The 17,728-nt window shown below is 35.5% G+C and overlaps 1 long non-coding RNA gene across 1 annotated transcript in view; it reads right to left on the bottom strand.

Moving 5' to 3' along the window:
- Window positions 1–17,728, bottom strand: part of LOC309620793 — a 959,234-nt gene that overhangs the window by 8,296 nt on the left and 933,210 nt on the right. The window lies entirely within an intron of this gene.

Raw genomic sequence — 17,728 nt, 5'->3', positions numbered from 1 at the left:
TATAGAGTATGAGAATTAAAAACCATTGTACTGCATAAATACAACTCTATGACAGCCTACCTACCCTAAAATTTGGCCTTTGGAAAAGGAGAGGCTGGAAAAGTGACTGAAGCATTTCTTTGAGTCTATAAAACATTTTCTCCCTGTTATACTACCAAAATGGCAAGGAGATTTCAGAACTGCACTGCAGCAACTAAATCAGCAGGTTTTCAATGCACTTAGATCTTTCTCATTCCTCAGGAGTAAGTTATCACATGAAGACTAAAATAAGCCCAATTTTGTTTGTTTCCTTGTTTGTTTCCTTGTTTGTTTTACATGTTAAGAAGTCATTAAATGTAATAAAACATGACTATGAAAAAATATTGTCTATGTACAGGTAAATGTGCTTTGTTCACATTCTCCAGCTAGTTATAAAAAAACAAAAAATCAAAAAAAAGTTCCTTAAGTCCAGTGGGGCACTGAGACACATTGCCCTCCTGTCAGTTCCCAGGGTGATTTTCAGGTTTTTGCATATAATAGTCTATTTTTCTGTTCTTTTAATTCTTTTGTGCTTTTTATTTTTCTTCATTCTAGAGTCCTTCACTGAAAGGTTAAGAATAATATCAGCAAATAGGCATTTCATCAGGGGGAAACTCTGTATAGAGAGTCATTTGAAGGACTCTTTCTCTTTTCTTTGGATGGCTTATCAGAAACCATTCAGCAAACACATTCCCTCAGGCAATTTCAATCTATTGAAATTCCCAGAGAACTTTAAAGGTGTTAGTTTCATCTGCATAGGCTGTATTTACCTGAGAATTTGAATTCTAGAATCAGAAACTCACAGGGTAAGGAAGAACTGTAAAATCATTCAGTGCTGATTCTTTTTTATAATACCAGATATTTCCCTGGCCTCTCTGCATAATCTCGTTCAGTCACTGGGAACTAACTACCTTGGAGGCAGAGCTTTCAAAAATTATCAGGACTTCAAAAATAAGACTAGAACTCCTTCATCTATGCCCTATCTTCCATTCCATTTAAGTCCTTTTTACAGAGATAACAACTATTTTTCTTTTTTCTTGGCCTTTTTCTATGCTTATTATCATCATATTTAAGTAATCATAAAACATACAATTTTTTTTTCTTTGCTATTTTTATTAAACAATATGGCTTGTTTTTCCATGTCATACAGACATGTTTTATTATTTTTAGCTGCTGCATAGTAATCCATAACATGAAACACAGTTTATTTAACCATTTTCCTTTTGGGTTTTTCCCATTTTCACTACTATAAACAGTATTAGAAACATTCTTTCCCGTGCCTCCTTCTGTGTACATTCAAGTGTTTCTCTGAATAGATGTAGAGATTCGATTTTTGGCAAGGAATGGGGAAGGTGACTGACATTTACTGGAACATTTTCATTCAACAAATCCACTCAAGAAATAATTACTGAATGCCTTCTAAGTTCAAGACACTGTTCTAGGTGACTAAGGTTATAACAAGGAATAAGACAGACAAGGACTCTCTTAATATAATTAACATTTAATATAACTCATTTAATTGACAATTACCTTCAGTGTTTGCCCATTTTACAGTGATGAAATCAAAGTTCAAAAAAGCAACTTGCAAAGGAAAGAGTTGTAATTTGAACTCAACATCTATCTGAATGAAGAGTACAGGTTCTTTACCTTCCCCTCACATTCTGGGGAAGAGTTCTTTTGTCTGTTGAGATGCATATTTCTGCTATTTTCCTAGAACACTTTTTTGAAGGTCAAGTCTAATTACACTTTCACATTACAGTCCTCGAAAAAAATAATACCAGCTATCATATTTTACTATCATATTTACTATCCACCAGGCTTAACAAGCACCTTATATATACCAAGTCATTTAATCCTGAAAAAAAGCCTCTTTGTAGTTTATTTTACAAACACTTATATCACAGTGGATTTCTATCAGGCCTTGTTTTGAGTGCTTTACAGATAATTCAGTACATCCGCATAACAGTTCTAAAGAATAGGTGCTATTATTATCTAAATTTTACAGACGAGGAAAATGAGACTTTAAAGAAAGGTTAAGTAATTTGTTCAAAGTCACAAATCTGTGTAGTGGCAGAGTTGAGATGTAAACTTAAATGTGTGTCTCTACAACCTACTTTCTTACTATACAATGCTACCTTTCTTTAAAATGTCTTTAAAATATTTGAGGATGAGTGTCATGTAGTCCCCTGCCTTTGCCCTCTCCCAGTATTTATGACAAGGATGATGTCTTCAGCCTGGTCTCACCAACTGATATTAGAAATCAGCTTCATCATTCTATTTTCTTTCCTCCCAGCGCAATGAAGTTTGTTTATTTTCTTTTAGAATGTGGTTCCCAGAACAGATACAGTATTCTAAGTGATTTTGAAACCATCTAGAATTCTAGAAACTATGTTACTATTATTATTGCCTAGGATCTCATTAAATTGTTTTTCCAGTTTTATTGAGAAATAATTGGCATATATTACTTTATAAGTTAAAGGTGTACAGCATAATGGTTTGATTTACATATACTGAGAAATGATGACCACAATACTCTTAGTTAACATCCATCATCTCATATAGATACAATAAAAAGACAAAAATTTTCCTTGTGATAACACTTAGGATCTACTCTCTTGACAACTTACCTATATATCATACAGCAGTGCTAACTATAGTAATGATGTACATTACACTCCCAGTACTTATTTATCTTGTAACTGGAAGTTTGTTGTCATTAAATTTGTGGTAGCCACGTCTACCTTTTGATTCATACTGAATTTACTGTTGCCACCCCACACCTTATCCTTGTTATATATCACCATGATAGATTTAGTGCGTTATTGTAGCTGGCAAGACATTTAAGGATCCTGACTCTGCTATTCAATGTAGAGGCTCTTACTCCCAGTTATGTATTATCTGCACATTTCTATGAGCATGTTCTCACTTTATCCAAATAAGTCACTAATAAAAATACTTAAATGTAATTATCAAGAACAGAGCCTTGCAGCACACAACTATAGACTTCATTCCAGATTGGCATTGATTATAAAAACAAGGTAGCTTCAGGTATAGCCGTTGAATTAGTAATGAATCTACTTAAATGTCTTTGCATTCAGCTCATTTTTATCTACAGGAAAATAATTTTTAAGCATGTCAAATGCCTTGCTTTGTTCAGCTATACTATGTCTTCTGAAATTTCCTTATCTATAAACCAATAAATTCATTAAAGAAATGATTGAGTTACCGTGTTTTGTTTTTATAGAGGAGCTGGTCAGAAGTTACTTAGATTATCTTCTTTAAAATCTATGTATTCTCCATTGCTTAGTAGCCATTCATTCACTTATCCCAGAAGTATTTATTGAGTGCCTACTGTGTGCCAGACACTATTCTAGGTTCTGATGCTACAACAGTGAATGAAACATAAAAATTCTTAACATCATAGATGTCACATTCTGTTATAAACAACCAGTGCCTTATAAAGGATAAAGAAGACCTGTAGTTATTTACATTGGAGAGCTGACTACAATTCACTGCTTGTTCTCCAATGTCATGATCTCTCATTTTGCAACTTCCAAAGCTGCAGACTGTGGGATACTCTGGGGCCAGGTGATTACTGCTAATCAAAAATGAGATAGGCCTTAGGGGTCACCACTTCCAACCTCCTAGACAGTATGGAAATCCCTTTAACAGCATCCCCCAACCTATCTGCTCAACAACTTTATGATTACAAATCCTCATACTTGATGGTGTTTTAGGGATACTAGCTAGAATACAAGACAGGATTCAGGCATGCTTGGTTTTGCCAGACCAAACTAGGTAGTGAGCTATCAGACTTTTTGCATGGTGGACTAAGGTACCTATGCTATATAATCTTTATAATGAATTCATTTCCTTGCCCATTTCAGCTTCTAGAGGCCACCTATATCACATGGCTCATGGCCTCTTCCTCTCTCTTCAACACCAGCAACAATGGGTCAAGTCTTTCTCATATCACATCACTCTAACCACTTCTGCCTCCTGATTGCACTATTAAGGACCCTGTAATTACATTGAACACACTTGGACAATGCGTGATAATCTCCCTCTTTCAAGGCCCTTAATATAATCACATCTGCAAAGTCTTTGCCAGCTAAACCAACAAATTCACAGGTTCCAGAGATTAGGACATGGACACCTGGGGGGAGTCATTATACTGCCTACCAGGCCATCCTTCTGGTCTGAGTTGTATTTTCTTTCTTCTTGAGTTATTCAACATCTTTGGTATTTATTTGACAAAAATAATTCCTTTCCCCTTTTTTCTATTATTCCTGCCTTGTTGTGGACTCAGCATCACTCACTCTCCCTATTTTTACCTTTATATTTGCTCCACTGAAGCTTTCCAAAGTTTTTCTTGAATCAGAAGGTCTATATCACTAATGGACAGGTAACTGACACTATGAACAGCCTTACTCCATCCCTCTTGATATTTTTGTTTCCAAATTGTTCCCCACCATCATTAGTCTCGCCCTGCTTGGCAAGTGTGAACATGAGGAATATGAGAATTCTGGTCACATTGTGTCTAGTGACCTCACATACCTTAGATTATCTGACTCTATCAGTATTCATGGTACTTAGAAGATATTCATGATTTTTTCAAAGGTGGTGTGTGAGTGTGAGAGAGAGAGACAGACAAGGACAGACAGACAGGCAGACAGACTTAGCAACTTTGCTTGCAACTTTACTGCAAGGTATATCCATTGTTTGTCTGTGGGAACAGTCATCTATTTTTCTCCCCTTTATGCGCCTCTTTGTCATTCTACTGACTCCCTTCACACTGTCTTTCTGCTGGGTCCTGAGTCGTCATGACTGCCCATCTTTTCCTTAAACTTGCTCAGACCTATTCAGATGTTTCTATGATGCATTGTTATTTCTTGTATACCATTCCAGTATTAGCTACATAGTGGCTTTATTATGGACATATCATTTGTTCTTTGAAACATTTTTTTTTATCCCTTCTTTTTATTGCTTTTTAAAAATATTTTGACTCAGCAGAGCATGAGCCTGACTGGCACTGGGGAAGGTAGCCAAATTCCTTCCCTGACCCTTGATGGTCTTTGTGCCATGTTTTAATATCATCGTGCTCAAAGCTAAATTTGTTTACTTCCCATATTCCTCTAGCACATATATGCTACCTTTTGAGAAACTGATTTCTACCATTAAGACTGTGTGATTTAAAAAGAGGAAAAGAATCAAAGCTCAATTTCCATTTTGTATTTGCATATAATTCTAGTAAGTTCTATAAGTGGACTTTCTTTGCATGCAAGATCCTGTATAGACAGGGGAAGGGAATTAATTTTTATCATCATTTCTTATATACTAGGCACTGAGATAAGTGCTTTACATCTATTGTTAGTAGATTCTTAATATACTAATTTGCCTCAAGTACATTTGCATAGCCTCCATGAGGGACAATTGACAATTATAAGTCTTACAAAATGTGAGAATGCTTTACAAAAGTTTCTTCAATGCTGAAGATGTGCTCTTCCAAAAATATCCTTTCATATATGTGTCTTAGTCAGCCTGGACTGCTATAACAAATAGCATAGCTGGGTGGCTTAAACAACAGACGTTTATTTCTCACAGTTCTAGAGGCTGGGAAGTCTAAAATCAAGGTGCCAGAATATTCAGTTCTAGGTGAGGGCCTGCTTCCCAGCTTGCAGACTGCTGCCATCTCATTGTGTGCTCACAAGACCTCTTTAGCGTGATCATTTGGGGAGAGAGGGAGAGAGAGACTGAAAGATTGAGAGATAGATAGAGAGAGAGATCTCATATCTCTTCCTCTTCTTATAAGGACACTAATCCCATCATGAGGGCGGTATCCTCATGACTTCATCTAAACCTAATTATCTCTCAAAGGCCCATCTCCAAATATTGATACTATCACATCGGTAGTTAGGGCTTCAACGTATGAATTTGGGGAGGGTGGCAGGGGGAATACAAACGTTTAGTTCATAACGACATGGAAATAACTTAATAATAATATTTGGATGCTTGGTATATATTAAATACTATCTGAGTATTTCAAATACAATATCCTATTTCTCTACATTTTTAGCCTCGGGCTAATACTCAAATGATGAAGAGTAATAAATTTTAAATCCCACAAAATATTGCAATTATCTAGTGGGTCTAGTTGTCCCAAGGAGAGAGATTTAATGTCAAGGTGTAACTGAGCAGGACCCTATGGTGCCTTCCCAGGACAGTCACCTCCCCCATATCCTCTGTTTTAGCTCCTCTCTGAAGTACCTAGATAATAATATCTGATCACATTTCCTGAGTTGTTTTACAGATCTAAAACCTCCAGCAAATGTGTTTTGAGAGCTAGCTACCCTGGACTCCTTTGTTCGATGACCTGGACTCCAATAAATGCTGCACTTTCCTTCACCACAAGCCAGTGTCAGTAGATTGACTTTACTGTGAGTGGGTGAGTGGACCCAAGTTTGGTCTCGTAACACAGAATCCATCCCCTTCATACATTTTTAAAAAGAACTAATATTTATTGAGAGCTTAATATATATTAAGCATACTGCTAGGTAATTTACATATATAATTTTATTAGTATGGGTACCCAGATAAGCTACTTAGGGAAGAAAAATTTCTCCTTTACCTTCTTAGGGTCTCTAGCTGAGTCTAAAATTTAATCTGATATAAGACAGATTAACAAAAAAAAAATCATACAAGTTTTATTAGAATTTTAAATTTAAATGGGAGTTTTCACAAGAAAATAAAGTTCTGAAGAAGTGACCAGAGCAGAAAGTATATATATATTTTAGACAAAGAAATTATAAATTTGTGAAGAAATGATAAGTCAAAGAGGTTTGGGCTAAGGACAGTAAATTGTGGAGAAGTGACTAGGAGATATATAGGGGGAAAACTAGTGGAAGATAAGGATTATTTTGGTAAGTTTTTTTGTACAGGTTCATTTCAGAGTTGATTCCCAGTCTTTGGTGATAAGGATGTTCTTCTCTTCTTGGTACAGGGAAGGTACCTTACTCATGGGAAATTTTACGCCCTGTTTTTAGGTTTTAAAAAATGGAAGTCAGCATATTTTGGGTGGCATATCCTGAACTCCTTCACTAGAATGGGGTTGGGAAAGGAGGATCATTCAAGGCAGAAAAAACAGAAAGTTCAAAGATAAGGCATGAATGAGATTGACTTTTTCAATAAAGTGATCTTGGGAAGAGGTGACAGTGTTATTGCTACATTCCTCTCTCCCCACGTTTTCCCTTTAAGTTCTTTATTACCTCTCAGTAGCACTCAGTACCCCTCAGTCCCTTACTGCTTCCCTAACTTCTGGGGTACATTATAGCAACATAAAAGACAAATGCCTCTTTATGATATAAAATGCAAATCTCACTTTACAGCAGTCATTTCCAATCCCATTACTACTCCCAGGATACACAAGAGCTTTCCTGATAACTGAGAAAACAAAATCTTTTCTGAGTGGGTTCCAAAGCTGCTTCTTTGTTTTCCTGCAAAACTAGTTTCTTCATGGGAAAAAAACCCCAAAAAACTTAAAAAAAGCCCAAAAAACTAAAAAAACCCCAAAAAAGTTGTCTTGGTGGGTCTCTGGATCTGAACATAAAGTCCACACAAGAATGTAAGTTTATGAGGACAGATATTTTAGGTAATTCATAGTGCCAGTTACATACACACGAAACTGAGCTGGACCATGTGGGGCTCCTGGGCACGGAAACCTTTCTGTCCCCTGTTTCTTGTAGGAAACAGACTTCGGCCTCCATGACCTTCCCTGGGTTCCAAGGGGCAGATTTGCTAATCCAGGAAAGAGGGGATGCCAGGACGGGGGAAGGGCAGCCAGGAAACAACAGTGCAGCCTTGGGGAGGGTCCTGGTTCCACCTCAAGGGATACACAAAGCAATGTCTTTAAACTCTTTAAGAAGTCAGCATTCTTCATACCAGAGAAACATCACCTGAGGCTACATTAGAGGAACCAGAGAAGCTCATCAGGAAGATTACCTAAAACCAGATTAGAGGAGTGCAGGTCCTGCACACACCCTAGTCTTATCAGCAACCCTGCCCTTGAACATTTGCTATAAAACTCCTCATCAAATCCTCCCGGGTTGGGACACAATTTTGAGAGGCACGAGCCTGCTGTGGCCTGAGCCTGCTGTGGCCCCCTTTGCCTGGCAAAGCAATAAAGCTATTCTTTTCTACTTCACCCAAAACTCTGTCTCCGAGATGCAACTCAGCACCAGTGCACAGAGGCTGAGCTTTCGGCATCTCTCACACACACCCACACACCTTCCTTTACTTCAGTGTACTCTAGTTCCTTTACCTCCCTCATATCACAGAAGCAACTCTATCTCCCTTAATATAACCCTACTGTATACCTTTCTCACTATTTTCGTCATAAGATCCAAGTTAGTAAGGGAAAGGAACATTGAAGTCAACCAAGTAATTTTTTTGTTATACAAGCCTGCAAGAACATTAGCTTTCATACGTAGCTTTCAGCTGGCATCTAAGCAAGTCATTAGACCTTTCTCGTGCACTGTATTGTGTGACAGATGATATTAACGTTCACCAAGATTTTGGGTTCTTCTCTACTTTCAAGCACATTCCCCTTCAAAGTTAGATATACAGATGTAATTTGTTTTGGTCAATGAACCATCGTCAGAAGTGTCACTTCTGGGAAGAAGCATTTAAGAGTCAGTGCACAATTCTCCATGCTCTTTCTTCCCAGATTCTAGAAATCATGAAAGCCTGTGTTGATGAGGTCTGATGAGACTGAAGCAATCTAGCATAGAGTGCCACTATATGGAGCACAGCTTCGTTTAGGAACTCACCTGGACCTGAAGCACTTTGAATGAGTGAGGAATACACTTTTGTTGTGTTAAACTGATAAAATTTTGGTGGTATTGTTACTCAGAATCTGGGTTCTCCCCTTGGTGGGTGTCAAACTAAAAGACACAACCAAGCCAAAGATGGGGAGAAGAAAGGATTACTTGCAGCAAGTAAGGGGAATACCAGGGATCTTTCCCAAATTAGTTTCTCCCCGAACAGTAAAATTGCAGAAGTTTTAAACTAAGGGTACATGCATATTTATGAAGGCACTTGGGCGGTAGATAGAGGCCAAGCTATAGCTGATTGAAGTCAGGAGGGTTAGAAAAGGTCAACATCATCCCTTAGGTTCCAGTTGATCTGGTGGTTGAGCACTTCAGGCTAATCTTTACCAATGAAACAGAGACAGGGAGTCTTTATAACAGATATGTTATCTTTGCTATTATTACTTCTCTTGCCTGATAACAGTGTTTTGTTCCTGCATTCTTTTGTCCCCTTAAGATCATTAATTACTGAGATCTGTTCAAGGAGAAACATTGTGGCCAGGCTTAGATCACAAAATGGCTTAGGCCAAAAATGGCTTCTCTTATGTCAAGAAAGCCATGCCTGGTTCTCTTTCTCCAGGCACCCCCTACCCTATCTGGTTACAGTATTACTTCAGCATAACCCAGCTTATCCTGATTGATAAAGAAATTAGATACATAGAAAAAATAATGAAATCCTGCCATTTGCAATGATATGGATGAACTTATGATAAGTGAAATAAGCCAGACACAGAATGACAAATACTGTGTGATCTCATTTATATGTGGAATCTATGGCCAAAATCATAGACCCTAAGAGGAGAATGTTGGTTGCCAGAGGCTAGTGGGGAGGGTGAAATAGGGAGATATTGGTCAAAAGGTACAAAGTTTCAGTTGTACAGGATGAATAAGTTTTGGAGATCTAATGTACAGCATGGTGGCCACAGTTAATAATAATGTATAGTTGAAATATTCTAAGAGGGTATATCTTAAGTGCTCCCACCACAAAAATAAAAAGAAAGAAAGAAAATGTTAACTATGTGGGGTGAGAGATATGTTAATTACCTTGATTGTGGTGATTATTTCACAACATATACACATATCAAAACATCAAGCTGTATGCCTTAAATATATACAAATTTTACTTGTTAGTTATACTTCAAGAAAACTGAAAAAAATTTGGATACTTAGAAGTAGGATGTTATAAAAGCATAAACTAGGTGGCATTGACTCAATGGTTCAAAGGGATACAACTGGGAAACTACTATTACAGGCTGTAAAAATTGTTATCTAGATTATGGGAGTAGAACTCTTATCCTGTGATAATTGGCAAAGCAGATCATGTACCTAATTCACTTGCACCTCTAGAGAAGGATGTTGGAAAATTGGAAGAAGTTACAAGAAAGAGTTGAGCTCAGGAAAATTTGGTCATTTTTAAACCCGATATGAAAAGGATTAGAGAGTTCAGAAATTCAGATCCTTTTACAGTCAAATAAATAAAAGACAACTACTACTCTATTTAAAATTCAAATTTAAAAAGATAAGATTGAGAAAACCTTTGAAGAATAACCATTCAGTAGATTCCTTCTGTAAAGTAAACTTCCTCAAGGCAAATCGATTATCAGTATGGGTACCCATTAAATCTCTTCAGTTGTATGAAATGACTCAGAATAAGGGTATGTTTTTTTTCACTAAAGCACCAGGCTCTAGGTTCCAGCCTTTAGGTCAAGACAGAGAATTAAGGGGAAAGAAAGCAAAGAAATATATGAGTTCTGTGAATTACATCTTGAAAATAACTGTGGCTTCTTAGAACATGTCGTTGACTGCAATCAAATGGTTGAGAATCACTGATATAAAGTGACAAATTCTATTTTTTAAAAATTTTTTATTGACGTATAGTTGATTTATAATATTGTATTCATTTCAGGGGTACAACATGGTGATTCAGTATTTTTATAGATTATACTCCATTTAAAGTTATAAAATATTGGCTATATTCCCTGAGCTCTACAATACATACTTGTAGTTTATTTAGTTTATACATTGTAGCTTGTATCTCTTAATCCCCTACACATTTTTACACTCCCCCCTTCCTTTCCCCCACTGGTAACCACTAGTTTGTTCTCTATATCTGTGACTTTGTTTCTGTTTTGTTATATGCATTCATTTGTTTTAATTTTTAGATTCTATGTATATGTGCTTTCATACAATATTTGTCTTTCTCTGACTTATTTCACTAAGCATAATACCCTCCAGGTCCATCCATATTGTTCCAACTGGCAGAATTTCATTCCTTTTTATGGCTGAGTAATAATTCATTGTATATATATACCACATCTTCTTTATCCATTCTTCTGTCGATGGACATTTAGGTTGCTTCCATTACTTTGGCTACTATATTGTAAATACAGTGCTGCTATGAACATTGGGGTGTGTGTATCTTTTCAAGTTACTGTTTTTGTCTTCTTCAGATATATACCCAGGAGTGGAATTTCTGGATCATATGGTAGTTCCATTTTAAGTTTTTTGAAGAACCTCCATACTGTTTTCCATACTGGCTACACCAATTTACATTCCCACCAACAGTTGTACCAGGGCTCCCTTTTCTCCACATTCTTATCAATATTTGAGATTTGTAGACTTTTTGATAACAGCCATTCTGACAGATGCGAAGTAATATCTCATTGTGGTTTTGATTTGCATTTTTCTGATGGTTAGCGATGCTGAGCATATTTCCATGTGCCTATTGACCATCTGTATATATTCTTCGGAACAATGTCTATTCAGGTCTTCTGCCCATTTTTTTTTTTAGGAGACAAAATTTTATTAAAATGTTATAATGGTTAAATATTTTATTAAAATGTTATGCCCATTTTTTAATTGGGTTGTTTGTTTTTTTGATGTTGAGTTGTATGAGCTGTTTATATATTTTGGATATTAACCCCTTATCAGTCACATCATTTGCAAATATTTTCTACCATTCAGTAGGCTGTCTTTTCATTTTGTCAATGGTTTCCTTTGCTGTGCAAAAGCTTTTAAGTTTAATTAGGTCCCATTTGTTTATTTTTGTTTTTGTTTCCTTTGCCTTAAGAGACAGATCAAAAAAATATTGTTACAGTTTATGTCAAAGAATGTTCTGCCTATGTTTTCTTCTAGGAGTTTTATGGTTTCTGGTCTCACATTTAGGTCTTTAATTCATTTCGAGTTTATTTTTGTATATGGTGTGAGAAAATATTCTAATTTCGTTCTTTTACATGTAGCTGTAAAGTGACTAATTTTAGAGTTTTCTGGTATTTTTCATATTTGTTTTGTTGTATTGTGGTGCTACAATATATTTTTTTAATACTTAAAATATTCTTAGTATTGGACTTCTAATTTTGCCTCCTTTTTTCTTAGTATTTTAGACTTATTTTTGGTTTGATATTTTAACTTTTGTGTTTTGAAATAGCCATCATTTAAAAAGTGCTTACTGTTGTTTTCAGTTCTTAATGCTTTAGTGCTTTAGTATTTTTAAAGTTCTCTGAATTCTTTTAAGTTTTCATTAGTTGCTATACTCTAGATGTTGGAATTTTTTCAGGTTGATTTTATTGCATAAACTGGTATTATTTCCTGATCAAACCTCTGATAATATTGTTTTGAATCATTTAATAAGTTTACAATCAATGTTAAGCATTTTAAAACATAAGGTTTAGATCTTTTTAAACTACATGTTGCCATTAACTTCCATTGCGTATAGATACAGCTGAGAGTCAGAAAAAATAACAACTGAATACCTATCAAAACAATTATCATCTAACCACAAACAACCCAACTGTAATAAATGTATTAGTTCTATCATTCTTCATGAAACAGTAAAGAATTTACTACATTATTTTCAAAAAATATTGGATGTTTTAAATATGGTAAAATTTAATTCCCAGAAGAAGAAAGAAAACCAACAAACAAGACTCCATTTCAACTAACAAGCTTTACCCACCATGCTTACATATTTAGTTCTAAATATTGAGGGGATTTTGACAAAACTCTTTCATATGAAAGCTAAAACTTTTCAAACAAAATGAAATGCTAAATTTAATTAACTAATAGATAATTTTCTCTCAACAGTGCAGAATATTCCTTTATCTGACTAAAATTGCTAAAAACAACATGATTCATATTAAAGATATCAGTGGTACTAAAGGTTCAGATACTTTTATTTCTCTCGACACCCAGCTCCAATTCCCCAGTAAAATATTTCAAGGAATTTTAAATGCAGAAAACTTATTTCTCCTGAGTGGACTAATAAGATGTATTTATAGTCTCAGGCTATCTGTCTTTCTATCTATCTATCTATCATCAAAAAATATAGCAAAAAATCCTTTTCTAATAATCAGCCCAAGATCTATTCGGAAACTCAAGTGATAGGCCCAGAGGTTCAGAAAAACAAAACAAAACAAAACAAAAAAACACAGTTAATCCTTATTTAGTGCTTATTGTGGCAGTTTAAAAATAAATGCCAATTTTTAAACACTCCTCCCATTGAGATTTAGGGCCTAATTCCCCTTCCCTTGAATACTGAGGTGGCTTGACTAATAGAACTTGGCAGAGGTAAAATTCTGGGACTTTTGAGATTAGGCTATAAGATGTCTTGCAGCTTCCACCTAGGTCTCTGGGGGCATTTACTCTTGAAGTCTTGTGCTACCATGTAAGAAATCTGTTTATCTGTGACTGCTTTACTGGAGAGATCATGTGAAAAAACCCTGGTACTAGAGGAGAGGCAGTCCCAGAAGAACTCAGTCTTCTAAACATTATTGCCAAGGCACCAGGCAAGTGCATGAATCTTAGATCCTCTAGGCCTTCCCAGACATCAGCTGAATGCCACAGAGTGACCCAAGTTGACACCATGTGGAGCAGATGAATCACTCAGCCAAGTATTGCTGGAATTCCTAATACACACAAAAGAAATGAGCTATAACAAAGGATTATTCTTTTTAGCCACCAAGTTTTGAGGTAGTTTGCATCAGAAACTGTGCAGAGCCTGATTTATAGCACTTGCAAGCTAACTAGCTGACTTGGGTCAGAGACAAAGGGCCTTATTACTTGCTCACAGCAAAAGGAGTCATGAGAGCTTCATGTTGGTTTGTGTGGTATCCTCATGCTATCCGTGTCCCACTGGGGCAACCCAAAGGGCCCATGATGGATGCCTATGCATGCAGTGGGTTATGTTACAGGAGAGTAACATTAAGCTTAGATAATTCAACACTTTTATAGAAAGCAGAAGCAAACCTGCTCTTTGTCTGGAAGGAGATATTACCACACGCTTCACAGGTTGTTTCCGCAAATACAACCTTGAGAAACTGTCCAGGTAAAAAGTGATCAGGACCTTGCATTTTCAGCATACCCAATGAGAATGTGCAGAGATGCTTAGGGGCCATGGTGGATTTTTTCTCCCAGCACAGTGTTACACAACAACATACTTCATTTCCTCTAGGACATTTATCACTATATAACGAGAGCATACCCTGGTCCCTGGGTACTGAGAAATAAAAATTACAGTTGTTTTTGTGGAATCTCATGGGTAAAAGAAATACAGTATGATAGAGATTTGCTACCTCTTTGCAAAATTTCTGGTCTCGAGTTTAAAAACAAAACAAAACACCTCTCTTTCAGAGTGGTCTTCATTTTCAATTCCCCTTTCCTCCCATTAACACGTAATTCTAAAAAGCAGGACTTTTTAATATTGTGTCTTAGTTTCATGATGGGATTAATGGAGTATGTGAATATCCTCAAATTGTGGAAAAAGTGTTATATATGTCCATTTATACACGTCTTTCTCTAGAGAGATGAGACATAGCTATTGTCAGATTTTCAAAGAAATATGTGACTTAAGCAAGGTTAAGAATAGTGAAGATATGGGGGAAATTCACTATATTTACATTAACCAACTTAGAGGTTTACCTTTTAAGCCCTAAAAATGCTTCAACAGCCATCATTGGCAAGCTAATCTCTAACCACTGACTATTTGTAAATGGCTTGGTGTTGTACCGTATGAGACAGTAACTTTGGTGACTCTGGAAAATTACTTTCCCATGGTTCAGGGTGTGTTATGTGGAAATTTTATTGGCAGAATTGGAGTAGGTACTTTAGGACTGTGAAGAATCTAACCTGCACAAATGACATTAATCCTTTTTCTGATGAGACTAAGCCAGCACAAGCACACAGATTACCTGGTTTAGATTTCTCAAATTATTGTTCCTCTATTAACTATAGAGTCTCCACAGAACTGGATAAAATAGGCTTTGGAACCTAAACCTTATTCACAAGAAGTCAAAGATCCCAGAGTACATTTGGTTCCTTCTGACATTATACCTAAGTTAATAGCACTGAACTTCGCGACAGGAATAAAATCTCAGATGTCAGTATAAATCCCATGTTATCCTCCTCCCCTATGTAACTGGTATATCTATAGAGCATAAATCTCCTGTCAGCATTTGTAGGTTTTATTGCCTCCTTAGTAAATGAAAGAGTATACTATATATTTAAAAGCCATTATAGTTTGATTAAGCTAATTCCAGATAGATGAAAACTAATTACTTTGTAAAAAACTTAGTTGAGATATTCAGGGGTTGTTTTGGGGACAAAATTCATTTCTTAGTTTTCAAAGTCTTCTGTTAAACTGAACTCATTTATTTCAAATTTAAAGCAAGTCATTTTGGTTACAGCAGAGATTCAAAGCAGCTTAATTCATTAAATTAAAATATAACACTAGTTAAATGACTCCAAACAATTATTTTTTTTAAAGATACAATTAATTTTGATGATAGCCATTCTGACAGGTATGAGGTTGTATCTCACTGTGGTTCTGATTTGCATTTTTCTGATGATTAACGATGTTGAGCATCTTTTCATGTGCCTGTTGGCTATCTGCATTTCCTCTTTGGAAAAATGTCTACACAGGTCTTCTGCCCTTTTTTAAAATCTGGTTGTTTGTTTTTTTTGATGTTGAGTTGTATGAGCTATTTATATGTGTTGGAATATTAACCCCTTATCAGTCATAACATTTGCAAATATTTTCTCCCATTCAGTAGGTTGACTTTTCCTTTTGTCAATGGTTTCCTTTGCTGTGCAAAAGCTTTTAAGTTTAATTAGGTCTCATTTGTTTATTTTTGCTTTTATATCCTATGCTTTAGAAGACGGATCCAAAAAAATATTACTACGATTTATGTCAGAGTGTTCTACCTAGGTTTTCCTCTGGGAGTTTTACAGTATATGGTCTTACATTTAGGTCTTTAATCCATTTTGAGTTTATTTTTGTATATGGTGTTAGAGAATGTTCTAATTTCATTCTTTTACATGTAGCTGTCCAGTTTTCCCAGTACCACCTACTGAAGAGACGCTTTTCTCTGTTGAATATTCTTGCCTCCTTTGTCAGAGATTAACTGACCATAAGTGCATGGATTTATTTGTGGGCTCTCTATTCTGTTCCATTGATCCATATATCATTATCAAGAAAGTAAAAAGATATCCACACAGTAGGAAAAAAGTTTGAAAATTGTATATATGTTAAGGGACTAGTAACCTGAATATATAAAGAACTCTTATAACTTATACCAAAATGATAAACAACCCAATAAATAAATGTACAAAGGACTTGAATAGATATTTTTCCAAGAAGACATACAGATTACCAGTAAGCACATGAGAAAAATGCTCAAGATCATTAGTCACCAAGAAAACGCAAATCAAAACCAAAAAAAGGTACTACTTTATACCCAGTTGAATGACTATAATAATCATAAAAAAAGAAAAATAACAAGTGTTGGCACAGATGTGGAGAAATCGGTACCCTTGTGAATTCCTAGTAAGAATGCAAAATGGTTCACCTGATATGAAAACAAGTTTGGTGGTTCCTCAAAAAGTTAAACATAAAATTACCATCTGACCTTGAAATTCCAATTCTAGGTATATATCCAAAAGAACTGAAAATGGGTATTCAATCAAATAAATGTACATGAATGTTCATAGTAGCATTATTCACAATAGCCAAATGTTGTAATTGCTCAAGTGTCCATCAAGGAATGAATGGATAAACAAATTTTATATAGATACTATGGAATATTATTCAGCCATAAAATATGGATGAAGTACTGATACACAGTACAACATAGATAAACCACCAAACTGTTATGCTAACAGTAAGAAACCAGATACACTATGTCACATATTGTATGATCCCATTTATATAAATATCCTGATTAGACAAATCCATAGATATCCAGATTTGTGGTTGCCAGAGACTGCAAGGAAGGGGAATGGGGAGAAAGTATTTAATGGCTAAGGAATTTTACTTAGAAGTGATAAAATAGATGTGGTGGTTGTACAAAATGCCACTGAATTTTTCACTTTAAAATGGTTATTTTTATGTTATGTGAATTTTACTTCAATAAATTATTTAAAAAATAATGGTCCAAAATATTTTTTTCAAATTTGATACAAAACATGCAGAAACCTTAGGGAACCCTTACAAGAATAAACAGAATGAAAACTACCATATGTAAACCAAAGTGAAACTGTTAAAATCCAAAGATAAATACAAAACCTTGAAAGCCGTCAGAGAAAAAAGTTGACTTTGCGTACAGTGGAGAAACAATAAAAAGCACAGCTGACATCACCAGAAGCAATGGAAGTCAAGAAAAAAAAGAGAAAACATCTTTGGATTGATGAAACATCAACAAAACTTTAAGCATTCCATAAGCAGTAAAAATATTCTTCAGAAATATAGGTGAAAGAAAAAACATTTCAGATAAATTGAGAGAATTTTCTACCAGCATCTGACACTGTAATACTAAATGATAGTCATAAGATTAAAGGGAATGATGCCCGATGGA

This window comes from Balaenoptera borealis (assembly GCF_965194805.1).
Source record: "Balaenoptera borealis genome assembly, chromosome: X".
In the NCBI taxonomy this organism is placed as follows: Eukaryota; Metazoa; Chordata; class Mammalia; order Artiodactyla; family Balaenopteridae; genus Balaenoptera; species Balaenoptera borealis.
This window is presented reverse-complemented; position numbering and strand designations above follow the sequence as displayed.